We start from the raw sequence: 12,058 nt of genomic DNA, 5'->3' as shown, positions 1-12,058 counted from the left end.
GGGACTAGGGACATGGGCACCTTATGCTGGTATTGCTGCAGCAAGAATCCTTGCCAACAGCAATGAGGGATGCTGAAAGGCACTCTGGTTTGGACCTACAAGCTATGGAAACATCATGTACCTAAACTAAGCATCTAATTAGATGCTTAGTAAAAAACAAAGCTCTCAGTCTTGGCAGGAAGCCTTTGAAGCCTTATGAAAGGATTGCTTTGTAGCTGCTAAACCAAACTTCATTTCCAATTTGCGCCGCTGCAATAAGCACTGTCTCCTGCTCTGTTATTTTCATACCAGTCTCATCTGCCTGAGCACATGCTACATCTCAGATGCTTTTATTAAGGGCTTTTATATCAAAGGAGATGGTGTAAATGAGATGCCCAAATAAAGCACTGTGGCCTGGTTAGCGTAATCGGTGTAAATGTCCCAGAGTCTTCTGGAGCCTGGGAAAGTCTGTGCTTGGCAAGGGCTGGGGCATCTACCTTCTAGACAAGCCCTTCTTCGTTCCTGCTGTGCCAGACCCCACTAGAGGGCGCAGATCATCTACAATTTAAGACAACAGGAATGTCTGCTCCCGAGTGTCATTTCTGAGCTGGGCAACCAAATAGATGCCCGTTAGAATGATGAGAGAGATGGACTGACATCTACTGCCATAACAGGTCAGAATAAAACCCCTGAAGTAAACATGCAAGAATAAATCCAATACTCTCATATTTCTGGTTCTGCCTGCTGTGTAACTGGGCAGATAGATTCTCCTTCCTTCTTTCTCTGAGTAAAAGGAGGCACAAGGACATCGATCATCTGGAGCAGTGTGGGATCCCCTAGAGGGCTATTTTTCAGTGGTTGTGTAGTGCTTGGTTCCTCCTGACTGACTGCTGTGAGGAAGCATTAGCTCATCAATATGAGCAGAGTAAACCATCTCCTGCAGATGGGTGGAAAAGGCAGCAGGGTGCAGTAGTAAGGGCACTACCATGAGCTGAAAACAAAGACTAAAATTTCAGCTTTGACACTTGCCTATTTTCTGCCCGTAGGAAAAATTATTTGGGCTCCACCGACTTCTTTCTCCTGCTTACCTTGACTTGTCCTCTTCGTTTGTGTGCTCTCTGGTGTGCTCTGTGCAGGCAGTAAGAGGTCTTATCTCCATCAAGGCTCACACTGCTGAACGGACACTAAGACATCAAGGCTGTCAACTGCTTAGCCTCAGCTGTAGCATTTTTGGACCTCTGAGATTCCTGAATACCATTGTAAGTTGTTTCTGATGGGAATGTTACTATTTCTTTTGTTTAGTGAGTTTCAAGAGCATGGTTGTGGTCTCAGCAGCCTCGATCAGCTGAGCATTGTTTGTACCACTTTCTTGGGCACCTCCAGTTCCGTATTTTCTGCTCATATTGCAGCACTGCTGCACAATTTCACATGGGGACAAGATGCTCTGACCTCACTCTTGAATTTGGTTGGTCTGAAAAGGAACAGCCACAGATACCTGAGTGTATTTCAGCTGCTTGGATTACACCATGAACAGTACTGTGCACCTGAAAAAATGTCTGAAGTCACAAGTGGCTGTTTGGTTTGGTCATTTGTTGTTTTGCTGCTGCTGCTGAGGGTTGTGCAGTAGCAGCAGAGATGTGTTATTTACACTGGAAGGGCTTTGTGAAAGTTTTCCGGGGTTTGCTGGAGCTGCTTTACAGTTACACCTGTACAGGTTAAAGCAACAGGGGTAGAGCAGTATGACCTCACTAAATGTGGTGGCCTGAAAACCCTTGCTTGCTTTTTCAGAGAGCTGTGTATCTCTAGTACATGTGCATACATATAGAGGCATTTGGAAAGTGCTGGGGTGTGTATTTATCACAGAATTGCCAGGGGTGGAAGGGACCCCAAGGATCATCCAGTTCCAACCCCTCTGCCATCCTCCACTAGATCAGGTCACCCAGAGACACATCCAGCCTGGCCTTAAAAACATCCAGGTACAGAATACACAGAATTAACCAGGTTGGAAAAGACCTTTGAGATCATCAAGTCCAACCTATCACCCAACACCATCTAATCAACTAAACCATACAACTAAATGCCTCATCCAGTCTCTTTTTGAACACTTCCAGTGACAGTGACTTCACCACCTCTCTGGGCAGCACATTCCAATGGCCAATCACTCTTTCTGTGAAGAATTTCTTCCTAACATCCAGCCTAAACCTCCCCTGGCACAGCCTGAGACTGTGTCCTCTTGTTCTATCGCAGGTTGTCTGGGAGATGAGACCAATCCCCACCTGGCTGCAACCACCCTTCAGGTAGTTGTAGACAGCAATAAGGTCTCCCCTGAGCCTCCTCTTCTCCAGGATAAATAGCTTTTGAATCCTGATTATTGTTTTGTGGTCTGGTGGCTCTGGGCTCTTCTGAAAGCCCACACTAGCCACAGGGCACTGCTGACCTGATGTAAAACCTCTGCTACTGTAAACTGCTCTATATATAGGCTCCAATGGGCTGCCTCTGTATTGCTAGGTTTTCCAAGAGCATCACCCATCATCTTGAGGCTGTTGCAAAGCCAGCACTGTGTCTATTGTGAGCTGTGGCTAACTGGAAAGGAGTGAGGTTATAGTCAGATTTAGACAGCTGGTGATGAGCATGCAGAGCCCAGAATTAATGGACACAGGAATATGGGTTTCATTATGACATTGCCCAAGTGATTTTGGCTCCCGGACTAGTTGCAGAGCAGACAACTTGTCTCTCTGTGCTACCAGCTTCAAAGGAACCAGTCAGTTGTGTGCAAGTATATATAGCATGACTTACTTTTGGGACATAACTATTTTGGTCTAGGTGGTATTGCTATAAATGAACTTACTGATCAGAGGTCCACCTATGGTTCTGACCCTGCTCTTGCAGAGTAGCTCTCCTCACTGTGCACCTTTGAGCAGGGCTTCAAAACAGTGAGTGTTGGTCTGGGGATCTTCCAGCTGGACTTGAGAGAGGGCAGCATGCAAGACAGTGGCCAGCAGACACAAAGCCTCAGAAATAAGCTGGGACTATTCTGCTTTTTCAAAGACTGTTTCAAGAAGAAACATGTGAAACCATGGCAAGCAAAAATGGATTTAAAATATTTGGTCCATCCAGAAATCCTAACAAATCATGTTCTCAAAACTGTTTACCATACTTGTTCTGTTAAGTGTGTAATCCCTCGTTTGCATGGTGGTTCTCACAGAAAGCACAGGTAAAATGTTAATCACAGTGGCCTGGATCAGAATAGAAATGTTTTTTTCTAACCATCCTGGTCTTTGCTCTTTCTCCTTTTCTGTACCCACAGTAATGTCATGAACTGATGCAATAAGATGAACTAGAGTTCAACTCCTACAGATCAAAGATGGTAGCCAGGGTAATCCACTCGTTACCATACTGGTAAAGTTTGTCATTGCTGCAATGGAGCATTAAAAGATCATTTCGTCTGCTTTGAGAAAAGGAAGGGATGTATCTTTGTTAAGGATGAAAGGCTGGGTTACTCACCCTTGCACTGGTCAAGAGTTAAGAAATACTTTGAGGATTGGTGGAGCTGTAATGATGAACAGATCAGTAACAGTGAAGCTTGAAACTGAGCCTGCTGTGAACTGCTTCAGGCTTCTAAAACGCTGGTCTTCCTGTATTAATTATTAACATCACTGAAACACTCCAGAGATTGGATTGGAAACATTAAACAAGCTTAATATTAATGGTTCCCAGATGATAAGTGACGGTGAACATTAGCATGTGCTAAAGACCAAGAAGGGAAAATAACTAGTGACTACAATAAACATGTTAAGAATACTGGGATTAAATTACACAAAGAATAAAAGTGTGAACCACAAGAAAGAATTTCCTATAGCACTGCCTGCCACTCATTAGAAGAGACAGCTAATGCTGTTTACACCTTTGAAATTACACTTGACTGGTCACAATAAACAGCCTTGAAGCATACTCTTGAGAAGAGCCACGTTCCAGCTAGAAATTGTTGCAGGCAGCTGCCTGCCCACACCTGCTAGGCACAGACCCTTGCAATTTACAGGAGATATCTTAAAACTTGTTGCCATGAACGGCCCCTGCTGAGGGTGCTGGAAATGGAGTGGAAGGAGATAAGAAGAGTAGCCAGTGCTCCAAATCAGTGCATGAATTGGCTCTTGCCATATGTTTAATAAGTACATTGCAGCTTTTCTGAAACATGCAGGAGGCGTTCTCTAGCACAAATACATGAACTGAACATGCTACCTATCCCAAACTGCTCATTCTCTTTTACTCAGCAGACCTTGGCCCCACCTCTGCTAATTCAGCCCACCTTGCCAAGAGAGCTGCAATGCAGAGACCTTCAGCTTTAGCTCAGCTACCTGACTTCAGAGGGAGAGCTGGCTCCTGAAGGGTATGTAAACAAAGGAAACTGTTCTGTGAAATGAGACACTGTTATCTACCAAGGTGCAGGTTTTGCAGCATTTCAGATGATTAAAGCACTTCAGCACTCTCTTGCACATGCATGGTCCAGTGCCTACCATCAGACCCATCTGCTGACTTTCTGCCAGGGGGGATATCATGTTTGGGATGAACCTTGACCTCTGTGATAAACTTGGTGGCAGCTGGCCAGCTGGCTTAAGCCATTAGTCTGGGACTGGCACACGCTTTCAGAGTGATCACACATGTTCCCGTAGGAAACTAAGCTAAAAATGGCCGGAGGCAGTGCCTTTCTATGTGAAGAGCTATAGAGGGGCTCACTGACAGTCAAAAGTTGTTCCCAGCTCAGTAATCTTCCCCAGAAGTGTTTCATCTGTCTGTGTTTGTGAGACAGTTGCAATGAAGGCAACTGAAAATGGTTTACTGGCGCTTGGAAAGAGAAATATTTAAGTAATGTTGTCTGGCACATGTTTGAAAAGCTCATGTGAGTGTGAATGTACAGGGTTTTTTCCTCCCCTTGGAAACCCCACCCAGCTTTTGGATGTACAGACACTTTCATAGGACATCTTATGATGGGTTCTGCCTTTTCATGCTTTGCAGCAGACCAGTGGCCATATTGTAGTCTTGGTTTTTCAGGACACAGCTACACATTTGGCCAGCTTTCAGCGGGTTTTCAGTCTCATGGACTGGGTGTTACAGGCATGGTCTGTAAAGGCACAAGAATAGAAATTATTTAATCTGTATGAGCCTGAGCAACCTTATTTGACATCAGCCACTGCTGGAAGAGTAGAAAAGGAGCCACTGCTGGAAGAGTAGAAAAGGTGAAATGTTTCATCTGTTACCAATAAACTAGGAAGGAAGGAATATGAGTCACAGGGCAGCCATTATCTGCTGCTACCTAGAGCAACTCCTTTTGTAATTGAAAAATGTATTAAAAATTATTTTGGGAATTTCTAATTAGTTGAGCCACTAATATGCTCAGAATGTATCAGAAACTTGAACTAATAACTGCCCCAAAAGAGGCCACAGCTGAGAAGCCTTTTTTTCTGCCTTTCTCCTCTGCCAGCACAGCTACAAGGTCAGGGAGGATGGGAAAACTTCTGTAGAAATTGAGGTTGGGCAACAAGGCAGTGCCTGTCAGTCCCTGGGGTGTCCTCTCCACTCTTTCTAACAGTGCCCAGCCCTACTCAATGGCTTACAGCTGGAGGCTTTGCAATAATCAGCTATATATTGAGCAGCCGCCTTAGAGAAATTCTTTACAATGAGGTTGGTAAGATATTGGAATAGGTTTGCCCAGGGAGGCTGGGGATCACCCCTCCATGCAGGTGTTCAAGACCAGGTTGGATAAGGCCTTGAGCAGCCTGGTCTAGTGGAAGGTGTCCATGGCAGAGGGGATGAAACTAGATCATCTTTAAGGTCCCTGCCAACCCAAACCATTCCATGAATCTATAAAAGGCACAGTTAGGAAAGGCAGAAGGCAAAAGGGAGGAAAAGCTGTGATCAAGGCCATTCTGTTCCTGCCTCTAGCATCTGTTTCTATCCTGGTCCTTGAAAAGTCACTCAGCTGGCTATGGAAGTTGGTTTCTAGATGCAAACACACGTTTTGCTTTCTGTCCAATTTGGAGTATTCAATTCTATTTGCAGCTGAAACAAAAGGGTTCTGTGGCAACTCATTGTGTTTGGGGGAAAAAACAAACAAACTTACATACTTCTTTCAAATGTTTCTACAGTCAGAGGGAAAACTAAATACCGGAGAAATTGACAACACTTGCTTGACTGTTTTGGCTCTTTGCTGATGGAGAAGAGAGGAGCTAATTCCTTCACATTCCTACATGGAAGGATCAGAAAGGTTTAGTACTGCAGCAGTTAATGCTGCAGAAGAGCCTACAGGACAATTGCAAAATATGGAAACTGGTGCAGGGCTGGGATGGGCTGCAGTCACCAACAGATGAATTGGCTTGGAAGTGCAGGGAGAGGCAGAGGACAGAGTGAAAGCATGCTGGGCAGATGAGTCAGTCCCACATGCCATTCATCAGTCACTGTGCATGGAAAAACAGGAGTGCTTAGGAATGCCAGGAAAATGTGTTATGGCTTACAGTCAGATGCACCAACTTTAACATACTGTTACATCTGAAGTGTTTTGTCTCTGTTTCCTCTGATGTTTTGTTACAAGTATCTTTTATCACTTCCCAGTTTAGGCAAACTTCTTTATTTCAGGAAGATATAATGACCTGTCTTCCTGCCCTCTAGTGATTATCACAGCTAGAATCTGAAATCCTTTAGCACCAGCATGGCTTATTTTAGGTAAAACCAGGAATTACTAGCTGACACTGCTGGCTTGCTGCTGTTCCGTGTAGGTGGGTGATGGAAGAAGTGACAGCTTCAGTTCAAAATGAAGAACCAGACAGCAGGCACAGGTGCTCTTCTATGCAACAGTAAGTTCCCTGAGAAAAGAGAAGGCAATTTTTCATTTTGCAATAAAATAGGTGAAAGGAAAATACTTCTTCCCTGATAAGTGTGAAAGATGGTTAGAAGCAGAGCATGGTTATGATCTGCTGTGTTTGACAGAAGTGATGTTTTGCCTCTGATTTCTGCTCTGGAGGAATCTGGATGGGTTTCCAGGGGGACAACAAACTGCATCTCTTTCCTTCTCTTTCACTCCATCTGAGGGAGTTAAGCTGTGATGTGGTTTCACATAAGCTTTTCCAAAACGGTGTTCATATGGTATTTTACAGAAGAGCTCAACTAATTAATGCAAGCACTAGATCTGCTACAAACAATTGGTTGGTTTTAGACCATGTGTTTTGGCTATCTTTTGCTGCAGTCCAAAACAGCTGGAGTTAAGAATACCTGGAAGGTCTGATTGGAAAATGTGGCTCAACTTAATTCTGCAACATTTGGGATGGGAGTGGATAAGGCCACACAGCATGAAGAAGAAAAACCACACAAAAAAATCAAATAAGCAGACAGCATTGAGTCCTTGTAGTGAGGCCATGTGATTCCTCACTCTCGTGTCTACATGCTGCCAGCAGGACAAGGACACTGGCACAATGGCAAGAGGAATACTTTGATATATTACTCCCAAAGTGATGCACAGCCAGCTCCTCAGCTGCTTCAGATGACATAATGCATTGTTTTCATTGAAGCTATCCTCATTTTGTCTGGCTGAAGGACTATCTCAGGCTACTTTTTTAGATAGATGCAGAGTCTGTAGTCCAAAATTAAATATGTATAGTGATCTCTTGCCTGCCTTCCCAAAAGACTGGTGATTGTTCAGCCTGGAGAAAAGAAGGCTCCAGGGAGACCCTACTGAAGCCTTTCAGTACTTAAAGGGGACTGTAAGAAAGATGGAGACAGTTTTTCTAGCAGCACCTGTTGGAACAGGGCAAGGAGTGGTGGTTTAAATTAAAAGAAGGAGATTTAGACTAGATAGAAAGAAGAAATTTTTTATGCTGAGGGTGGTGAGACACTGGCCTAGGTTGTCCAGACAGGTGGTAGACGCCCGGTGCCTGGAAACACTCAAGGTCAGGTTGCACAAGTGTCTGAGCAACCTGCTCCAGTTGAAGACATCCCTGCTCGCTGCAGGGGGTTTGGACTAGATGACCTTCCAACCCTAACCGTTCTATGATTCCATCTAGGTTCTGAAAGAAAAGGCAGAGGGTATGCAGGTCTAGTTGCTGTAACACGCAAGCATCCGAGTCTGGAACAAGTTGTATCCCCATATCACTTGAGGTAGGGAAGAAGGAATGGTATTAGGCTAGTGGAAGAGATGTATGATATATTTTTTTCTGAAAATAGCATAAGGCTCTCTTAAAACTGAGATTTTTTTTTTTTTTTTCACAGAGCAAGAAGAGAAGCCAAAGGAGGAGAAACAGCCAGATTTTGCAGCTCACATGGCAGGCAGTGAATAGCAGATAGGAGAGCTGATAGCAAATGGTGGACCATAACAGGCCATCTTTGTGAGCCAAGCACAGCAATCAGTTACTCTTCAGCAGCCTAGGACATATTTGGCTCACTGCAATTACAGCTGCTGTGGAGCTGGCTTCACTTTGCTCTGCACTGAAATACTCTGAGCCATGCCGTGTCTGCTGCTAATTAGATTAGGTCCACAGAGGCTGCATTGAGCAAGGTCCCGTTTTCAGTCTGAGATGGGCAGTTTTCAGTGAGCTCAGTGACAGTTTGCAAATTGCAGGTAAGTTCCCTGACTGGTACTGTGATGGAGAGCTTGCACATGTTGTTCTGGCTTACACCCTCCAGACCAGAGCATCAGGAGGACAATGCCAGTGGAGCTGTTGCAATGTCAGCTGTGATGGATATTCACGTCCCAGATGTAGCGCTTAGTTTAGTGCTCTTTTAAGGCAGACAAATTCTCAACATAATGCTTAGCACAGGTTTAGCATACTTCACCTTTGGATGCACATCCAGAATCTTGGCAAGAAACCTCTGATTTCCAGACTATAATTATATATGGCCTGTTTAGCTGTATGTTTTTCTGCTAACTTTGCTCTAAGCTTTATATAAGATCATCCCCACCCCTTGTCTCCAAAGCAGTTTATAGAACAGAGATGCCTTTGGCTAGACAAGCCAACCGCTTCTCATCTCAGAAAAGGTCCCCCTGTGGCTTATCCCTGGAGCCCTTCTCTCTACAGCTGTACAAGTTCTTCTTAATAAGGAAAAGCAGGCACTGTTTTAGATAAGGTGTTGTGGATGGCTGTGCAATGATATGCATATTTGCATTACTAGAGTCTTATCCTGCTCTAACATTCAATGTAATTCTTTGGTGTCTGTGTTGTGATGGTGGTGCACTACCAGTCTATGATCAGTTTATGACCCCAGAACTTCCCTGTCTTCCCTCATTTACAGCAGATGAGATTATGAATTTAGTCCTTGACATGATATTTGCTGCCTGCTTGGTTTCATTCCCCGTGTTTCTCAAGTCCTCAACTTCTTCACATTCTTTTATGACTTTATCCTCCTTTACTGGTAATGCTTTGTAACACCTTCTCATCAGCTTACTTCTTTAGGACTGTCCTACTTGTGTCAGAGGGCTAGTGAAAATACGAAATGAAATCAACCCCAGGGTTAACCTTTGAAAAAAAACTCCCTTCAACAGAAGATTTTTTTCCTCAGCCTTGAAATGGATCCAACTCTGAGACCTTGAGATCCCCAAAATGATATCTTCAGTGACCTGTGAATAATTTACACATGAAAAACTGTCTGTCCTGATATGTCAAGTTGACTAGGAGGAGACCAATAAGCCATTGAAGGGTTCTGACAAGATGAAGGCAACAAATAATCCTTCTTCAGACAAAAACACACCTTTGGTATAGCAATCAAGTTGCAGTTGGTAAAAAGGGAATAAGATAATAATTTTCTGTTATGGGATTTTATGTGGTGTTGTTTTTTTTCACCCAGTCCTCCTGAACTTCAGCTTGGAAGTCCACCACTGTATGGATGGTATTCTCCTAGGTCAGTCCAAGCTCACAGATCTTTTCCGGACCACAGAGAAAGGCATCTATCAGGCTTTGCTGTGACGAATTCTCTAGGCATCTACAAGCCCCAGGCTAGACACTATGAAGCTAAACAAGGTTCCCAGTGTGTTGGAGCTTTGCTGATGCAAACAGCAACTCTGATGGCTTGAAGAGATGAAGCAACAGTAAGGAAACTCATCTGCATGAAATCTGCATGGACGCTACCAGTCTCCTGAGCCCTGTCTTGATACTGCTCAAATGTGTGACAGCATCTGAAAACTTTTCCCAGGAGGTCTGATTTGCTGAAGAGGAACATAGAGTCATGGAATTGTTAGGGTTGGAAGGGAACTCATGGGTCATCTAGTTCCAACTCCCCTGCCATGGGCAGGGACACCTCACACTAGATCAGGTTGCTCAGAGCCACATCCAACCTGGCCTTAAAAACCTCCAGGGATGAGGCTTCCACCACCTCCCTGGGCAACCTGTTCCAGTGTCTCACCACCCTCACCATGAAGAACTTCTTCCTAACCCTGAATCTGAATCTACCCATTTCTATTTTATCTCCATTCCCCCTAGTCCTATCATTACCTGAAACCCTAAAAAGTCCCTCCCCAGCTTTCTTGTCGGCCCCCTTCAGATACTGGAAGGTCTCCTCGGAGCCTTTCCTTCTCCAGACTGAATGGCCCCAGCTCCCTCAGTCTGTCCTCATAGGAGAGGTGCTCCAGCCCTCTGATCATCCTCATGGCCCTTCTCTGGATACACTCCAGCACATCCAGGTCCTTCCTGTAATAGGGGCTCCAGAACTGGACACAGTACTCCAGATGGGGTCTCACCAGAGTGGAGTAGAGGGGGAGAATCACCTCCCTTGACCTGCTGGCTATGCTTCTCTTGAATGCAGCCCAGGATGTGATTGATTTTCTGGGCTGCAAGTGCACACTGCTGGCTCCTGTTGAGCTTCTCTTCCACCAGCACCCCCAGGTCCTTTTCTTCAGGGCTACTCTCAAGCCGGTCACTGCCCAGCCTACATCATCTTGGTATCCTTAGGGGGTCTTATAAAGTGCAAGCCCTTTAGTTGCACCACTGCTTTTTTCAGCAGTATTTCAGTGCCAGAACATAGTTGTCTGTGATGTAATTTTTTCCCAGTAATAAATCCACAGACCCTGCTGGATACTGCTGCTGTTATATTTGCAAAATGTTACAGTGCTAATGGAGCTCTGCTCATTTCACCTATCTTGACAATATGAAATATTGGCCTCCTATGTGCAGACTTTCCAAGGTATTTATCTGTTCTACCCTCCTTGGACTAATGGAAGCTGTCAGACTTCATTTCTGTTTAGGCAGATGCGGTGATCTTACAGAGAGGTGCCCCTGTGCTTTCTTTTAATACCATCCGGTGGCCACTGAACTCCCCTATCCCATCACTGAAAGAGATGTAATCATATTTTGCAGTGTGGAATATATAAACATCCATTTTATTGCATGAAAGCAGTCTGTTGAACACACCACCAGCAGCAATTTCAACAGCTGATTGCTTGTTCTGACCCCCAAGGGAGAGATTTTACAAGATGGCCTGGTTTAAGAGCAGCACAGAGGGAAAAGTGTGTCTTTGGGGTGTGCTTTGTATCAAACAGCCTCCTTGTACATGGGATATTGGAGAATGAGGTACATATCATGCACTTAAAATAGAGTCCTTTGAAACTGGCATGGGATACTCAGTCTTGTCTGAGTATCATTAATCACAGTTATGACTCTCAGACAAAAAGAATCTCGACTTCACGTTGCTTGTTAAAATAAGAAATGTACATTTTAGTGTTTCATTCTCAGCTGCACTCGCTGTACTTCACAGAGTAGCCAAAACTAAAGTGTTTGAATAATTTTCTCATATTTGTTTGAATGAATTTTGTATGCATAGTATTTTTATAACAAGATGGCTTGTTTTGACTATCTTTAAAAAAATAAATTACTATGCACGTCTGGAACGAAAGAAAAAAGAATTTCTTACCCTGCAGTGCACGTTCAGTGTGTGATTTGAAATCTGAATGCAGTCACCCAAGAGCTTCTTCTCTCACATTTCTCTGTTAGACTTTTTACATTTTCTTTTCCTCCCTTCCCTCTTCTCTCCCATCTCCTCCCCACTCCCCTCCCCTCTCCCTTTGCCTTCCCTTTTTTTCAAACACAAAACTGCCTCATTTGGG

The sequence above is a fragment of the Dryobates pubescens genome, chromosome 2 (assembly GCF_014839835.1).
Source record: "Dryobates pubescens isolate bDryPub1 chromosome 2, bDryPub1.pri, whole genome shotgun sequence".
Lineage (NCBI taxonomy): Eukaryota > Metazoa > Chordata > Aves > Piciformes > Picidae > Dryobates > Dryobates pubescens.
Note: the sequence above shows the minus strand (reverse complement) of the source record.